The sequence below is a fragment of the Xiphophorus hellerii genome, chromosome 14, assembly GCF_003331165.1.
Source record: "Xiphophorus hellerii strain 12219 chromosome 14, Xiphophorus_hellerii-4.1, whole genome shotgun sequence".
NCBI lineage: Eukaryota > Metazoa > Chordata > Actinopteri > Cyprinodontiformes > Poeciliidae > Xiphophorus > Xiphophorus hellerii.
In genome coordinates, this window is record NC_045685.1 from 3,391,956 (window position 1) to 3,405,671 (window position 13,716).

The following is a 13,716-nucleotide window of genomic DNA, read 5'->3' on the forward strand; positions in this document are numbered from 1 at the left end:
ACTTGAATATTTTATGCATTTGATAATAAGACAAAAACCTCATGTGTAATTCATTAGCCAGTTAGATCTTATCGTAAAAATGCTTTTGGTAAATCAAATTACTTGGAATTGAACATATTTTTGAAAAAGACAAGGATTAGGTGAATATCTTAGTGGCTTCATATGTTCTCAGAAGATTTTATGCTATAAATCTTTAAATAATTATTATAGTTGCTATGCATGTGCTCTGTCTTGTGTGTCTCTGGGTTGCTCTATGGCAGATTGGATAAACAATCGATGGAAGTTACATTATATCTTAGCGCCTCATTGCTGGCAATGTGTTTAAGGTTAAGCCCCAAATCGTCCTCATTCTTGACAGATTGAGATTAAAAATGACTTTAATTCAGCCAAGACATTTCAGTTCTATCAAGTAGGAAATGAGACAGGCATTTCTCAAAAGATAACAAAACAATATAAATCTACTATGCATTAAAAATGTCTTTATTCATATATATATAATTGCTTCTTCCACAAATTCTCTAGCTGATGCAAAGTGGGCCACTCCAAAATGATGATATTACTCTCAATCTTAAGATACTTGTCAAAATTAAAAGGCTACATTAAATTTAGTATCCTAGGGGTATGAACAATAACTGTAGCCATTTTACTTTGAAAATAAAAGATAAAACAGCAAAGCAAAATAAATCCCCCATCTTTTGGGAAAGTCTAATAAATAATAATAACAAATAAACTTTCACCATCTATTTGTAGTCTGTTAACTGGAATGACGTCACAGCTCAAATGATGTCTTTCATTTGAGATGTTAAATGCTGATCAAAATGATCAGGCAAATACACACTAAATATACAAATTAAAGAGAAAATGGAAAGGAGGAAAAATTGCTGCAGCTGAAATCAAGTATTTTATTCATATTATTAGCTTTTGCCAATTTTATAATTGTCTTATAATTTATTAATTTAACCAAACTTAGTTTTATTTTCTGTTTTATCATTCATCATTCTGTATGGTTGTGGTTGTTGTGAAGCACTTTGGTCAGCTGAGGTTGATGTAAACGTGCTATATGAATAAACTTTGTCTTGACTTGACAGCAGCGTTCAGCTGCTCTCAAAACCCGTTTTAGAACATCTAAACACTACGTCCAGAACGCAACAACAAAAAATCTCCCTAAAACGCAATTCTCCTTCATTCTCTTGTTCAATGAATGCAACACGTGAAGTGACGCGAAGAAAGGGGCAGCTCTGTGTGACGTAGTAACAGGTTTCTGTCTTTCTTACAGTGTATCCTAATATTTCAAATGGAAAATAACTCAAATAAAGTCCTATTTAATGCGGTAATATTTGTCAAATCGCACATTAAAACAGCCGACAAGCAAACCGTTGGAATAAAAACCGTTCAGCGCGCGATTTAAACGGAGAAAACTCGGTACTTTTGTAACTTTCCCGCTATACAAACTCCCCCAGGTTTTAAGCGGGTGTGTGTGGGGTGCGCGTGTATGTATGTATGTATGTATGTATGTATGTATGTATGTATGTATGTATGTATGTATGTATGTATGTATGTATGTATGTATGTATGTATGTATGTATGTATGTATGGAGCTCGCGGGCTGCCTCGCGCGCGGACCGAAGCGTGGTGCCTTCACGGTGCTGCCGGAAGGCGGGACTGTGGCTCCGCACTGCGTTCTGTCTGTCGCACAGCTGGAAGGCGCTCCAGCTGCGAGACGACGGCCGAGCTCAGCGGCACGCCAACACACACCCACACCAAGTCGCTTCAGAGTGCGTCAGCATCACAGCACTTTGTGTAGGCTTTTTTTCTTATTTTTTTTCTTTTTTTATTTTTTTTTTAAATCTCTCAAGAGGTGAGAATAATTATTAGAAAGAAGCAGCCGCATGGCCCGACAGAACAACAAGTACCAACTCTGAGAAGAGGAGCGAACCGAGCGGAAATCGCCTGATGAGTCCATGTGCATTCCGCCTGTGAGCGACCAGCAGGTCCCCGAGCTCCCAGTTGGCGGCCGAGCTGACGCTGTGATGTGAGGCTGAAACTCATCCACCACTCTGCAGCCCGTCCTCCCGGAGCATGGGACCCCGCCAACTCTGAAGGTAAGCACCGGACCAGGACTTGCCCGTTAGTGCACGCACTGACGCCACTTCGTGCATCTTCCCTGCAGACACAAAATCATCTCTTAACGCTGTCTTGTGCGGATCTGCTATTTGGAACGTCTCTGTCGATCCAGAGGTTTGTTTTCGGGATAATCACGGCTGGACGTGTCTGCGTCCGTGTTTTCTATAGGTTGATTAAATCAGGCGTTACATGCGTGAGTGGAGTTTACTGTTAGATGGATCTACTTGTTGCTCAGAGTCAGTGATGGTGGCGTGTGCACGCACACACACATGGACACACGCGCGCGCAAAGTCACCTGGTGACTGGTGGTTGTTGTGTGCAGGAATGACCGCATGCTCACATTAACTTTATGGCTCCCAGCAGCCGATATGTGAATGCTCGGGTGCTGCGGCTGCATTGATAAGACATATAAACCTGCTTTATGATTGTCAGAATATGGAAATTGGTTGAATGGGTCCTGAGAAGCAGAGCTCCCAGTAGTGATGGAGGAAAGCAGGTCTGTTCCTGAAATTAGAGGCGGCTTCTTCAAGTGGGATCTGTTAATTGCAATAAATTCCAGCTCTTCATTGTTGTGTGTTTTTTTATTATTATTATTATTTATAAAACAAAATTTCGCCTTGGCTGCTTAAATTCAGCACAAAAGGTCAAACCTGAATTGCTCCCTCAATCAGAAGCCACTGGTTCTACAGACGCGCTTTGCTTGTGGTGATTTAAGGTGATTTTCTCCCGCCTCCCTCGGCGCAGAGACGGATTAGGAGGCATGTTTGAATGCCAGCTTCACCCGCAGTGTGATCCTGCTGAATGTGGAGCCGCTCCAGTGCAGGGACTTTCACTTGTAACTGGTTGTCTGTGTGGACGTCTGAACGACATTACAGTCGTGGCAACCTCCCGCAATTCTCGGGTTTTACGTGACGGTATGTCGTAAAAAACAACAACAACAAAACAAACAGCTCATTGTTCTCACGCTGTAAAATGAGGTAAGCACGGCCTCGGTTTAGCAGCGTTTACATTTTTTTTTTTTTTTGCCGTGTCACTGTTTATTTAGCAGAAGGCAGGAGTTATAGTGTGTGGGGGAAAAAATGAAGCTACCTCATTATTTAGGACTATTTAAAGTCTCCTTGAGTAGTGAAACATAACATGCCACATTCCTGAGAAATAACTTCAGTGGAATGCACTGGAAGGAGTATGTTGCCTTTTACACACATTGAACGTTTCCTGTTGAAGTTTGTAGCTGATCAGTTAGCATCTAAAAGAAAAACCTCATAAGATATCTGAACCACAAGTCATATTCAGGGTAGCGGCTAAGTACTTTCTGAGGTGTGTATGTATGCGGACACTTTGTAGCTCCTCCATACACCTTTAACTACAGCACACAGTGTGAAGACAACAGTAACGTGTCATTGTAATGGTAACTTTGGCTAACCTGAATATTTACAAGGCCCCTCTTGAAAGACTGAAATAACTCACCTACTGTCTGTCAATCACTTTGAAAGACTTTTATCACTGTCCCTCTTCTGTTTTTTTTATTTCTGCCTCTAATCAGACAACAACACAATTCAAATGAAAAAATAAAATGGTTTAGCAGAGCTGGGGTCATCCAGTACATGTTACTGTTACTGTTAGCAGCAGTGTTGTATAGTAACGAAGTAAAAATACTTCACTACTTTACTTAAGTATATTTTGGAGTACTTCATACTTTCCTCGAGTATGAAAATTTTTGATGACTTTCACTTTTACTTCACTATATTTCCGAACTTAATTGCGTACTTTTACTCCGATACATTTTCAATGTGTGGTTTAGTTACTCGTTACAAAAAAGCGAGAGAGAGAAACGCAAGTGTTTTGACCCCACCTACTGATTAGCAAGTAGCAAGCAGGCTACCGAACAAAGTTGGTAGCCTACTTGCCTGGGCTTGTTCATCACCACCAATAGGATACACCTGTTTCGCTTCTCCCATTGAACACAAAGCAAGTCTCGCAATCAGCAGCAGCCACATGGAGGAGGAGACGGAGACCACAACGACTGCAACTACGTTGGACACGGCTCCAGGGGAACCACCAGCTGGTGATGAGAGCCCATGGCCTTATTTAAACACAATACACTCTTTCGTGGGTGTTAAAGATTCGTCGTACCGCATGCAGTGTATGTTATTCCTGCCCGAAGATGTGGAAATTCTATCTTACAAAAACTCCCCGTCCAACTTGAAGAAACACATCGAGGTAACGTCTTATGAAATGGTTATAATCCTCCTGTTTCAGTAACTATAGCTTGGTCACTAGACACTACTGTATTGTGAAATCTTGACCATAAATGAACTTTGTTTGGCATTGTTTCAGTTCCACACGTGGTGTATTTAGCTTAGGCCTAATGTTGACTGTAGCACTCTACCTAGACTCCTCTGTTCAAGGGGGGACAGAAGCCATAGCGATAGCAATTTAGACTAAATTTAACGAATATAGGAAAGGCATGCAAGTTCAAAACCAGGTTTACAGATGCCAATAAGCTGCATTTCCCTCCCAATTCTTTTTTTCTTTTGCATAATGACCAGTTGTGTGCTGCACTTACTGACTGTAGCATTGACTGATTCACTGATTTGTGAAGTAGAGTAATCGTAACAGCTCTTTTTCTTCATGTTGGCCGCATTTTCTGTACTATTTATTTTTCTCATTTTCAGCACTGACCTTACTTGAAGGGAAAACTTAAGGCTTACAAAAACTTTGTATTTTCTGTCCTGGAGGGTTTACTAAGAAGCTGGTTCAGTTGTAAAGCAGGTTAAGTTAACCTTGTGCTATAGGTAAAGCACCTAATTTTCTTAACTAAATGATGCCTGCAGGTATATCTATTAGCAGGTTTAATTTTGCCTGCACTTGGTTGTGTACATTATTTTAAGTGTATTTGACAAGTTTACCAAAATATAAAAAATGTCATTCAAACTGCATTTGCTTTGTTTTACTTTTTACTTGTACTTTTCATTACATTACTTGAGTACATCCATTTTTACAGTAATTTCCATACTTAAGTACAAGAAGTTTCAGATACTTTAAGACTTTAACTCAAGTAACATTTCAGTCAGTGACTTCGACTTTTACCAAAGTCATATTTTGGAGAGGTACTTGTACTTTTACTTGACTCTGAGATTTCAGTACTTTATACAACACTGGTTAGCAGGCGGTAAGACATGTTAGCATAACCCGCTAACATGTCTTCAGCCAGAGACTTCTTCAAATTCGACTTTTTAAAGATACTTGGTTAATATAAGTTAGAGGTATCTCCTGGCAACCTTTTGAAATAATTCAAAAATATTGGCTTATATCTTAAATATATTTTTTTTAAAAATAGCTTCAATAGATTTTTTTGAACATCAAACAATCTGACGTCTGACTGAACTTTATCACTGTAACATAACGGACAACTAAAACTTTGCTTGGGTTCAAAAATGGCTACTCACCAATATAAAACGTTACTTGACCAATGCAGACTGGCAGCCCAGGCTGATTCCAGATCTGTCGAGCCTCAGGTGTGAAGCTGTATGTGGCAAATGTTTTACCATCTGCTTCCGCTGCACTGGTTCCAGATTGTTAGCTTTGTGGTGTAACCACACATTGTTGCAATGTGGAGCCAGCTAAACTACCTCATGTGTGAGGGCAAAGTATTATTCATCAGTGAAATGTGATCAAATTTTGCAAAAAAACTAGAGCTCATATAGCTTTATGAAAAGAAATAAGCTGACGACGCTGACAAGAAATCAGTGTTTAACAATGTAAAGAAAGTTTTGAATATTGCCGTGTTTGTCCTAAAAACACATGACCCAGTGAATCATTTTTACTTTTTGGCCTTTAGAAATTAGACTGAATAGTTTTGATCAAATGTTGCAAATGAAGTGAATAAACTGAACTTAGAAATTGAGTGGTTGATATTGAAACCTTTGTTGAGGTAGATAAGATTGGCTTCACGTGACCGCATCGGTCGATCACCGATGCCCCAAAATGAAGGAAATTGGTGTTGATAAATCAGTGCACCCTTGAGTGATCATGTGATATTTGTTTGGTCATGTGATAGTGATGGAAGATTAGGGTGTGTTGAACCAAAGGAGAGAAGCAGTGTCAGCATTTGGTTGTTTTCTCAGTGTAAAAAGAGTTGGGAAATATATATACTATATATATATATACGTCAGTTATTGGCCATAACTGCAATATTAACATGGGTTATCGGTATTGGCACGGTGCATTCCTAATGCCAAGTTTTGATTATTGGAGGTTGTGTTCACATAATTCTACCTGTTGGTGACCAGATGTTTTTAACCAGTTCTGACATCCGTACGGCATAGGGCCAGGCTCTCATCATTGCCATGGCGACAGCTGTAGTCTCTTCCTCCTGCAAGGCGGAAAAGTCACTTCGTTATTTCCAGTGCAGATGCTGATTATCCCTGCCTATTTTGAATTTCGGAACAGACTCGCTTTTGTGCGCCCGTTCATCCAGGCCAGCGTCTGATTTAGAGGATGCAAATGAAGCCGCCGCGCCGCATTAACCATCAGACGCCGCCTGCCCACTCACGCACCGACAAGTCAGCAGAGCAGGAAGCAACCCGTTCCCTCGCGCGCCGGCCTCGTCTGATAGGCCGTCACCTCAGAGCCGCCCGTGGCCTCTGTGATCTCATGCATCCCCAGCCCTCAAGTGGTCCTTGACTTGAAAGATACGGGCCGCTTCAAAAAGGTCGGGTTCGCAGGGACTCAGACGGCCGGCAGAATGCGGAGAGGTAGATTCACAAAGCAAAAACTCTGCATCTCCGTTCCTGCTGGCTCGCCTCCGCTGCCGCAGAGCAATTACTGATGGCCTCTGAAGCAGCCACCCTTGATATTTAGCATAGCTTCCCAGCCTCCTCCTCCTCCTTCTTCCTCCTCAACCTGCCGCAGTGTTGCACTTATCAGGAAATTCAGCCATAATTGGTTTCCATCGTGGAAGCCTGTCTCTGCATAGCGGCCGACCACTAGAAACAGATTTGGGTTGAGGAGGCGAAGAGGAAGGAACGAGGCAGGAATCGATCCACATGGGAGTGAAGCCATCCCAGAGAGCAGACAGACAGCGGCGCGCTCAGACACGTGGGCTGGATGTTGGTCATCGGCGGGATCGACGCTCCGGCTGCGGCCGGCTGCTGACTTTTTAATTGCTAATCCGATCGTTTCCGGTCCTGGAACGGTGCCCTTCATTTCCAGCAATCAATACACCTGGATTTGAGCCTCTCCTTTTGCTATTTGTGTGGAGTTGATTTTTTTGGAGAATAGATTTCTGTTGCAGAAATAAGAATGTACAAGCGTAGGAAGAGCTTGGAGTCAGATTTAGTTCGACTCCCACCATGTTGGCAGAACAACAGCCGTGCTGAGAATCAAACATCACCGGGGAACTTTGTGATGTCTTGCATGTAGAGTCAGAGCTCTCCATTTTTTTTATTTTTAATGTGGCGACACCGTGGGATGGGAGTGTAGGTCAGATACAGTGGCTTATATTCACATCCCTTAAGTTTTTCCTCATTTTGTCATGCCACAGCCAGAAACCTTACTGAATTTCTGGGGAACTTCATGTGATAGAAATGAAAGTAGTACAAAACTACGTAGCAGAGAAAAATTTTATTATTTTTTTTTGTAAATAAAAATCTCAAAAATGAGCCATTTGTCATGTTCTGAGGAAGTCTTTTAACCCGCATGCAGAATCAATCAGTGGACACCGGAATGAAAATACAATAATTGTTTAGTTACAATTCATGTACCGCAAGCATTGAAAGTCTCAAATCCTTCAGTCTGAATAAAAAGAGAATTGCGCCTTAAATGTACCAAGAAATATCCGCCTGTCTAAGACAACAAACCAGACAAGAGGAGTTTATCCCATGGTCACTCTGGAAGAGTGCAAGGTGTCTACAGTTCAGGTGGATGAATATGTTGACATAGTAACACCACATATCTGGCCATTATGAAAGATTGGGACATTTAAAAATTAAAATGCCACAGTAAGTCCTGCTTCCTGTTTGCCACAGGCCAAGCAGGGGACAGCAGATTCTCTGGTCAGAAAAGACCAAAAAGGAGCAATGTGGTCTGCATGCTAAACACTAGAACTAAGATGGCGCAATAGTCTTAACACATCGGCCGTGTTATAAGACATGGTGGTGGAAGCATCATTCTGTACATGCTGGAATGATACAGTTAAAATATATGCCTTAAAATCCCAGTAAAATAAAGAAGTTTGAGAAAAAGTTCAGAGTTTAAAGTAAAGGTCCACCAATTGCAGTTTTGTGGTCGATCACAAATCTTTAAAATATCTGACCGACCGAAACCAATTTTATTGTCTGTGAAGTCGCTAAATATAGCAACAAAGTTGCTAAATTGGCAACAGAGGGGAGACTTTTCTCAACCGTGCACATGTACACATGACGCAGTGGACCTGGCAGTGACTGATTTTCAGACTTGTGCAGATCGGTCGATGAGGTCGGATTCTCAGGTAAGCCTCAGTTGATCGCCAATTTCCCAAAATGAAGAAAATCAATTTATTGTTGCACCCCTAGTTTGAAGGCGCTATACGTTTGTCTTTTCTCCTCTCTGGAGCAGATTCAGCATTAGCGGGAGACAGTGGAGATGGGAGAGTTTCAGGCTCCAAGAGACCTAAATCAAACCGAATGAAATCAGTCAGAGTAAAACACAATTAACTTAACTAAGTCAAGCAAGTAATTACTCCAGGCAGTGAATTACTGCGACGGTGGCTATTAGATGGGGCTTGGTTGAAGTTTCAGCTGACTGGCACCAATCTGTGCTACAGGTGTTGGGTGTCCACTTTCACAAAGGGAACCGGGTCAGACTCTGCATGACTGCATCACCCGCCTGCAGCCTACTCCACATTTCATGGAAGTCTGCCCAATCAGTAGTGCATTATGTGTACAGGAATCGGAGGGATTTGTGGCCCCAATCAAGGGCTGCGAGGCATTTTTAAGGAGAGGAATACACAAACAGGAAGCAGTCGTGACCGGACCCGGGCTGAACGAGAAACGTCCAGGGATTCAAGTGTGAAACAAGTTCAGAGTGATTGTTGCAGAGAACCAGCCCTGACAGGCAGCAGGAAGTGAAACTGATGAAATCTCACTTTCAACAGGTTAGCCTCAAAATGCGGCTCATGTTTTTGTGATTGCCCTGCAAACCACAGGGATTTCTAAGAAGAAAAGAGTGTGTGAGAGTGACTGGATGATTTGCCTGTACCTAATCCTGCGCCGGATCTACTGTGCAGTGCCTCCTTTCAAATACATTTCAAAATCAGACAACAAGATCAAATGCAAAAAGCTGTATTTAAATGATGAGTTAAAAAGAACCAACCTTTTAAACAACATTGGCCTCTGAACAAGTTATCTCCCATCTTCTTAAATCTTTTTTAGTTCGGTCTCACTAGCCACCCTGTGACCTGATTACTGCCAGACTTGTAGAATTGATATATCACTTAAATACGCCCATTTGTTTCCATGAAGAAGGCAGATTACTGGCATCTATCCATCTGGAAAGAGAACAAAACTAATTCTAAAGCTTCAAGTCTCCAACCAACAGTTAAATCTGACAGCTACAATTGGAAAACACAGAACATTGAAGAACTTTCCCAGTTGTGGCCGGAATACCGCTACTACTCCAAGAGTGCATCAGCAACTCATCCAGGAGATCACAAAAGAACCCAGAGCAACATCTAAAGCACTTCTCTCAGGTAAGGTCACTGTTTATGATTCAACAATGAAGAAGAAAAAAGACTGGACATCAGCTATGACATTGTTCCAAAGCCAAAAGCATGGTTGACCCAAAAGAACACAAAAGCTTTAGGGAAATTATTCTGTAGGCTAGAAAAAGAAGATTTTTATTCCGTTTCATCAGGTAACAAACAAACACACCAATTCATTAAGAGAAAATCATGCCTAGGACTCAGACAACTTGCTAGAACTGATGGAGCCATGAATTCTGCTCTCACACAAAATTCTAAAGGAAAATGTCCGGCCTTCAGTTTGTGACCTTTAAGCTCAAGGACAATGATCCAAAGAACATCAACAAGTCCGCCTCCACTTGCTCTGAAATACTAAACAAAGGTATTGGAGTTTCCTAGCTAAAGATGGAGTTTCATCTAACCAGGATGCTGTGGTATGACTCTAAAGAAGCCGTTGGTCAGATATCCTCCAGTAGCCAAGTGACCGTCAAAGTTCTTTATCTGCATTAGAAAAGGTGGACGGAATCGCTTGAGGTGGTTTTGGCTTTTCTGAAAAAGTTGATGCGGTAAAGGGAAGATGGAAACACATTTAGGTTCTGACATCACATGTGGCCTCACATGACTGATCCGCTGTTTCTGCTGTTAGAACGAATACAATTTAATTTCTTGCTCTAGGTCTCTGCGCAGCATCTAACATCGCCAATAACAACTACAACTTGGCCAACAGCAACACATTCCTGAACCATCTCTGCATTCTTCTGAAATGCGTGGTCCATGCGCAGAGCTAGCAACCTCAACTTCCTGTTACAGCTGCAACGTCAACATCTGGCAAAATTGCACTGGTTGAATTTAACCCAAAGAAGTAGAAGGAAACTAATTCACTTTTTTCTTTCTTATTCTTTTTTGCAACTTTTTAAAAGTTTGTTCAGAATTCGCATGACAATTGGATGGAAACACTGCTAATGTGACCAAACTAAAACAATTCTGCAAAGAAGAGTTGGTATAAATTACTCTATAATTGTGTAAAAACACTTTGCAAGTTGCCACACGATTTAAGGACCTAATACTTTCTCACACAAGGTCAGATTGATTTGGATACCTTAATAAATACAATCATCAATTGAAAAGTGATTAGTGTATTTGGTCAGGCTATCTTTGTCGGACAGTGGAAGACATCTATAATCTATAATTTCTTTGAAATGTCTGACCATCATATAAGACTGTTTCTTAATCTTTGAACATTGACTGTGCTACTTTAGACTTTAAAATCTCCAGTGTTAGAAGAAAGTCTGTCACAACAGGAAGTGAGATTCCACAGTGAGGCGTTGCAGAGGCACAGAGGAGGCGAGTTCTGAGATTGAGCGGCGTAGGGTTCACCGAGAAGCCTGGCTGAGACACCATGTCTCACGTTTGCTCTGTTGCCCAATATGCCACAAGGCCTTATCTCTCAGTCAAAAAGTCTTGACACCAGTTCAGAGTAACGTGTGAACTAAGTTTAACTTCTTTCTTTTTTCTTAAAGTGCACAGAGGCGCATACACCCTCCACATTTCACAAACTCACACACCCTTCCGGTGTTTGTCATGAAGCAAAAACTCCCCACATCTGTTTTAACGGACAGACATTTGAGCAGGAAGGCCCTGAAAACAAAGCGGCGTGACACAATGATGCACTGTTGGCTTCTCTACCAGAACGTGCTGCTGTCCCTCCCCCACGCGTCATGTAAAGTCACAACACAGGGATGAGAAATATTACAGTGTGCCAGATGTGAAACATGTGGCGTGACTTTTCAGTTTTGTTTTCTTTTTTTTCTTATCGTTGTTGTTTTAGAGCGTGCAGCTCCCAGCTGTCACGTCCCAGCAGGACCTTATTAAATTTGCATGTTACTCTCCACCATTTCCTTCTGTTATTCCAAATTTATTGAAAATACATTTGTTTAGCAAACACATTCGAGTAGCTTTTCATCATCTTCTAGGATTGTTATCATTCCGAAGCCTTCGGGTTTCTTTTCTCTCCCTCTTCAGCCGACTGTTTTCCATGTTGGAATAAGCTGAAGCTCTCCGTCCTTCTTCTTCCCTTCTCCCCTCCCTGAGGAAGAACGGCGGCTGCTAATCTGTGTTTGCAGCCGGTGATCCCCCACCAGCGTTGCACTCTGCGTGTCCAGGGAAAAGGAAATATTTCCTTTCCTGCTCTCAGTACCTTGCAGTCTGTAAATAGATCCATGCCTTCTGCTGCTCTGTGGTCTTTTCTGGACAACTCTATCTGTGCCGTCACATAGCTCCTCACTACAACTTCCTGAGACTAACTGGAGGGTGTCAGGCCAGAGATAAGTCCAGTCTGTCTATGTGCTGTGATAAAAGTGGTGCTTGTGTAGCTTTTTCCCTCGATTAGGACAAAAGGATGGGATAATGTCCCCAACTCAGAATTACTGTGAACCCATCGTCCCAGTTATATTTGATTCCAGGAATGGTTCATATCCTTGTTGAAGTTACCCATTAGCAACATTTTCATCAGGTTTGAACGGTTCAGCTATACTTTATTATTATCATGTGACATCAGGTGCTTTAAAAAGCTCTAAGTTCTGAAAGTTAAACCTTTATATGGATCAATATGAGCAGAACTGGCCAGCAGTTGATTTGTATAGCACATTTCGTCAGCCAAGCGCTTGAAGGTGCTTTGCATAATACAACCAGAAAATTACAAAGTTATAAAGAAAACAACATACAGTCAAAAATTGCACAATCAAGCTAATCAAGCTCAGAGTTAGCCACAGAAAAATAAAAATAACAAACTCTAAAAGTGTCTAGATGTGGAGCGAAGCCTGAATCTACCTGGCTGACTTTAAACAGATGTTTGGTAGAGCAGTGTGATCAGCAAACAAGATTTACACATCAGATTGTGAATTTGCAGTTTATATTATTCTCCTGATTTTTGTCAAGTGAAAACTTCACAACAGTTTTCAAGTCACTTCTACTGCCTGACATACCCTGGACCCCCAGCTGTTTGGGGTTCAGTATTTGAGGATTCTCTTGTTTGGGAATTTTTCTGCAGAAAGCCAAATTATTCACAGAAATATCACCTATTCACAGATTTTTGTCATATAGCGTATCAAAAGAAAATCCAGCTTGGGAAGTTAAAATGCTACATGACACACATGTAGCTAATGTTAGCAAAACAGCCAATCCAGAAGTGCTATTGAATTAGGAATATTATGAATTCTAACTTCTGTTTCCGTGCTAAGATGGTTTCCACTGTGCATATTAATGCATATTAAAGTATGTTAAAGGTTTAAACTATTAAAAAAAGGCAGCTATAAGCATTTTTAGGATTAACTGATTTTTTTATTTCCACGTCTAGTTCTTCTTAGCTCAGTTACTAGCCCCAGTAAACCCCGGTTTGGATGTGGCTAATTTTACAGAATTGTTAGCAAACTTCGTAAGAAATGCTAACAACCTAGCAAGGTCATTTGATCCATTTACTTACAAACAATGCTTCTGTCTGTAATTGCCAGACCGGCTGCACTAACCAGTCCGGTAACAGTAACATTAGGTACAAAATGCCAATCTTCTCTTAGCCATTTTCTTCAGCGAGCCTAAAGTTAGCTTAAATTGCTTAAAAGGAACAGACTATGAATCACATTTGATATGTATAATTTTAGCTAGGTTAAAATACCGTTGCCTATTAAAAATGTTAACACTGACAGCACATTATTGCTCCACATATTTTATTGTTTGTCCTGGGTTTGTATCCAATTTATGAGTATTAATAAACCACATCACACCCTCACATTTGGAAGACCAGGAATATTACCAGGAATATGACTCATTTAAGATCGCATTTATACATTTTTGCTATATGGCTCAAAACCATTATT

General features: G+C 41.1%; 1 protein-coding gene across 3 annotated transcripts in view; it reads left to right on the forward strand.

The window, feature by feature from the left end:
- The first annotated feature begins 1,638 nt into the window (after positions 1–1,638).
- The window catches only part of LOC116732898 (RAS guanyl-releasing protein 2), a 79,477-nt gene continuing 67,399 nt past the window's right edge, over positions 1,639–13,716 (forward strand). The window contains exon 1 of one of the 3 annotated variants that reach the window (XM_032583484.1): positions 1,639–2,102. The gene's annotated coding sequence lies outside the window, so the exon portion shown is untranslated. Of the gene's footprint in view, positions 2,103–2,218; positions 2,239–13,716 lie in introns of those variants that run through there. The other 2 variants (XM_032583481.1, XM_032583483.1) reach the window with 2 other exon arrangements.